The sequence below is a fragment of the Rutidosis leptorrhynchoides genome, chromosome 9 (genome assembly GCF_046630445.1).
Source record: "Rutidosis leptorrhynchoides isolate AG116_Rl617_1_P2 chromosome 9, CSIRO_AGI_Rlap_v1, whole genome shotgun sequence".
Lineage (NCBI taxonomy): Eukaryota > Viridiplantae > Streptophyta > Magnoliopsida > Asterales > Asteraceae > Rutidosis > Rutidosis leptorrhynchoides.
Window position 1 is genome coordinate 133,056,390 of NC_092341.1, and position 4,809 is coordinate 133,061,198.

A 4,809-nucleotide genomic window follows, 5' to 3' on the forward strand; every position below is an offset into this window, starting at 1 on the left:
TCTGACACAATTAGATCTTTTAAAATATGCCTTTATATATGTAGCTAAATGATTGATATCCCTAAGATACAGTTTTTAAATGACCATCATTAAAATTTAATTTTATTCAAGTTAGTCACGTCAAATGAACTCTAGTAAAGATATGAAGTCAAGTTAACAAAACCAACAAAGATAACAGCAGCTAAGTCTTTTCGGGTTGTAACACGAGAAAACATCCATGGTAAGCACAAATATTTGACCAAACTCATGATTTCACCAACCATTTGAGTGACATTTGATAGCAGATTCCATACTTAAGGGCAATATAGGCACTCATGAGATTCAAAGGTGAAAGAGTTGATGGATTGTAGTTGCTAAGTAAAAAACAATTGATGAAGCATTCAAGAACCTTGACACAAAACATGCAATTGTAACAGAGCAAACAAACTTTAACACAAAATTTCGAAATTTTAACACAAAACATGAAAGAACTCAAGCAAAAAAAAAGCATGAAGAAACCCTATACACATTGAACACGATACAACAAAAAGCATGAAGAAACCCTATACACATTGAACACGATACAACAAATTTAAATTTTTGAAATTGATTTTATATTAGCATAATCTTTTTTTTGTTTCAACGGTCATCACAATCACAACTTTCAAAATCAACTATCAAAAACACAATAACATAAAACAACACCACAATTCATAACCCATCAATTAGAGCATCCTTACCATATATTGCCAAGAATCTTGCATAACATAGTTGACCAAGACGACTTCCTATAACCACAATATATGCTTCTTCCTTGCCCGAATGCACTTAGCCCTGCCATTGCATTATAATTTTGCTAAACATTATACTTGAACTACATGACCATTAAGAATCAAATTACCAAGATCATTATCTAAAATGATGTATAGCACCAATTATAATAGATGATAATTCAATATGATGTATAGAAACATATGACATTATCAGATAGGCAGACCACATTTACAGATTCGGTTACTCTATATGGCCAAAAAGTCTACTTTCAATTTTGTTGCCAAATGTTTTACAGTAAACTATAAACATTAAAGATTTCAAACTTCGACATATTTCTTAGTATCAAATTACAATCATAAGGTAACAGATTTGATAGTACAAAAAAAATATTAGCATCATAACGTAACAAAATTAGACAACTACTTCCATTTGAAGAACATCTTCAAATTTAATTGCATCAAAATCAAGCCCGTAAGTCTAACAAATGCAAAGAAGAAACCAAAAAATCAAAACTAATCATTAGCTACAAACAAATAAAATATAATTACAATGTTTAATTTCATCAAATTGTGGAAGGAAAAAAGAAAATAATTGAAGTTACAGACCTTGCCTTCCAAAATTGAAGTTAATGACACTATTTGAAGCATTGAGGCAAAACAAAACCATAACCAAAATGATACATTACATTGTCCCTGGAATCAAAATCATAAATTATATCGAAGAAAAATCAACTATCAATATAAATAAATTCTCAAGATAAACAAAAATAAAGATAAAAACTTATATGAGATGAACCAAAGATATGATGAATTTTAGGTAATTTGAGAGAAATATTGTCAAAAGCACTGTCATTGCATCATAAACACCAAATTAATAAAAAAAAAATTTAGTTGACTATATTAAATTAAAATCGTAATTGATATCAAAGAATCGTTTCAATCTGATATGGAATACCTGAATGGCATTTTAAGGGTTCCTTCAATTAAAAAAAAAAAGAGAAATGAAATCATCAAGAAGAATTGACCCCAACTTCAACATAAACTTTACCCAATTTATATTCAAAATTAATGTTCCGAGTTCCTGACTAACGATTCATGAACTATAAATCAATTGTAAGTAATTATTGCCATAATCAATCAAAAAGAATTACCAGAAATTTTGATATTGAGGGCAAAGAAGAAACCCTAATTTAGTAATGATGAAGAATGCAACGGCGTATGATGAAATCAACTAATCGACTTCAAATTAAACTTGCACTGATAGTCGAACTTTGGATGAATCCCTCAAATCATCACAGCACATGGAACGGAGATTTCAGTCGATTGTTTTTTCATTTGGGAAAAGAATAGAGAGTTGAGAGAGGATTTCTTTTAGGGATTAAATGTACATTTTGAATTTGAAGGCAACTTAGCTTTTGTACAGCTCGAGGTATAAAACCCAAGCACGCATACAATATTTTTTTTTAAAGAAAACTTTGTTAAGATTTTTTACTGAAAAGGTATTTGTTATTGATTAATGTATTATTTTTTTAATTGTAAAAGAAAGTGTTTTATGACATCACCTAACTTGTCTCTCCTTTTTTTTTTTTTGAATTTTTTTTTACAAAAGAAAATGCATGTCATATATGTTTATGACATCATTGTTTTAGACAAATATTAGAATAGAATAGAATAGACAATACTCGTAATGCAGCTGTGTTTTCCTGTTTAGTTGTATACATGGGTCATCCATGCTAATACAAACTTGTGAACTGCTTAAAGAAATAAATGTTAGATCATTTGGCATATATTGTATTGCTCCTCTTATCCATCTTTATCCTACATAAAGTTTAACAAAGACCTCTTTGTCACCACTCCTACAAAAATCATAAATAGTTAATGACCAAAATGACTTGCGAGGATGAAATCTAACACCCCAGAATGAAAAATATAACATATGAAGGGCAAAGGATGTAAGTTGAATCCAGCATAAAGAATGTAAGTTGTCAACACTCACTGCAATGGAAATGTATACTCCAAAATATGGGAATATAACATGTGATGGGGAAAAGATGTTATATTAAATTATTGATGTACCCTCCAAATAATAAAAACATAAAATGTGTTGCCTATACATGTTTATGAGGCCAACTCTTTGATGTAAGAAAACGTTGTAACTTGAGCTACACAAACTTTGCCAATATCAGTACAATTGAAATATTCAATTGCTTCATAAGTGGAGCTTATATGATGTAACTAAGCAATCTATATAGAATTCATAGAAAAATTAATAATGGGAAGTAGGTTAGTCAAAATCATGACAGAGTCCTATTCAATGACTAACATAATAGGAAGTATGTTAGTCAAAATCTTCAGTTATTTCTATTGGGAAACAAATATAAAACTAACCTTGTAACAACGAATCCAAAAGCAGAACTTTCAAATCATCACAGTTCATAGGTATTTTAGTGGTAAGTTGCTTATGAAACATTAACCACAAGTTCTCTAACACAAGTCAAATTGCAGCTACAAATCTTCAAAAAATTATAAACACCAACATATTACATTAGATTTAAAAGTATTTAGATCATCATTGTGAAACATAATGTTTTTAAATGATGAAAGATCTATTACCTCAACATATTTGACTTCTAAAGTAAGCAATCATTTCACTATAAATTCCTTCAAAGCATCTAAAATGGGAGCCACTGTAAAGAAAATAAACATAAATTTTGATAAAAAAAGAACCATAAAATTGACACAATTGATAAAATAGAAGTTAAAGTAATTTACACCTTAAACTCAAAAGGTTGGATAAATGCATCGAACATGCAAGAGTGGTCAAACCTCAACAAAGAAAACTCATGTTTAAAGGAAAAAAAAGGTTAACAAAATCGAAAAGAACAATCACAATCATTACCACAATCATTCTTGAGCTTCTTTGAGACATTTTATCGAGCAAGTGGTGTTCAGTAAGTAACAATAGCATTATTCACTCCACTTTCAGATTATAATCTTGTAAATTTAATCTAAGAAGACATAGTAATCCGGTATAATGTTTTTAATGCACATAACAACGTTAGATAAACATAAATAAAAGGATATTGAGCTAATACAAAATTGAGAATACACAACACAAAAAGAAGAAATCATGAAAGAATGTACCATAGCAACCAATACCTTCATTGTTGAGAATTCGCAGATGCATAAACAACACTCATTCACTCCAAATCCATGGTAGCTCGACCGCAAAACGCATTCAAAGTAATTCGTTTGAATAAATCATTAACAGTTCTTCATCCACACTTGTTTATCAGCATCGACACAACAACAATACAAGATGAGTAGGAAAAAAAATTAGAATACCTGTTCAGTTCCAAAGAAAAAGACCTGTACATCAATATAATAAACAAAACCCTAGAAAATCAAGATGCTTACATGAATTCCTCTTCAATTTCTTCTTCATACCACCTGTACATCAATATAATAAACAAAACCCTAGAAAATTAAGATGCTTACATGAATTCCTCTTCCATTTCTTCTTCATACCATTTAATTAAAAACGTATCAGGGTTTATTTTGATCGTGCAGGCCTGATTGTTTGATTTCTTTGGACTTTAGGGTTTTTTTGAAAGAGAGGAAGCAATCTGTATTCTAGGGTTTAAGCGAAAGAGGAATTGTTGCAAATGACGAATGTAATTAAGTTTGCTCCATATGTTATTTTAGTTTAATTTTTTTAAATGTAATTAAAAAGTACTAATGACATCAGCAAACACTAAAAGAATTTTTCTAATTTTTTCAGATTTTTATTTTATGATTGAAAATTATGTATTTATGACATCATCATTTTAGTATTATAATAGAAACTATAGATATAGATATATTCTATTCAAAACGTAAAGCCAAAATACCATGAACATTTTTGTTATCCCTAAACTATATACAAAAAGGTATTTATCATAGGCGCAACAAATATGAAACATCCGTTGAATCGTGATCTTTATATCTAGATTCTCGATCGGTTCATATATTGTACTTCCAGATTAAAAAATTCCTTTTTCATGATCTTCCGTTTGAA

At 29.4% G+C, this 4,809-nt stretch overlaps 1 long non-coding RNA gene across 2 annotated transcripts; it reads right to left on the reverse strand.

Annotated features, from left to right (window-relative positions):
- Positions 1-2,438: 2,438 nt before the first annotated feature.
- On the reverse strand, positions 2,439-4,408 carry LOC139867501 (uncharacterized). 2 transcript variants are annotated; one of them, XR_011765858.1, is made up of 6 exons: positions 4,170-4,408; positions 3,912-4,036; positions 3,527-3,760; positions 3,366-3,439; positions 3,141-3,265; positions 2,439-2,608 (listed from the first exon to the last, which is right to left on the reverse strand). It is a non-coding gene; the product is annotated as an uncharacterized lncRNA (long non-coding RNA). The 2 variants fall into 2 exon arrangements; XR_011765857.1 differs by having other exon boundaries at positions 3,527-4,036.
- Between the last annotated feature and the right edge of the window lie 401 nt (positions 4,409-4,809).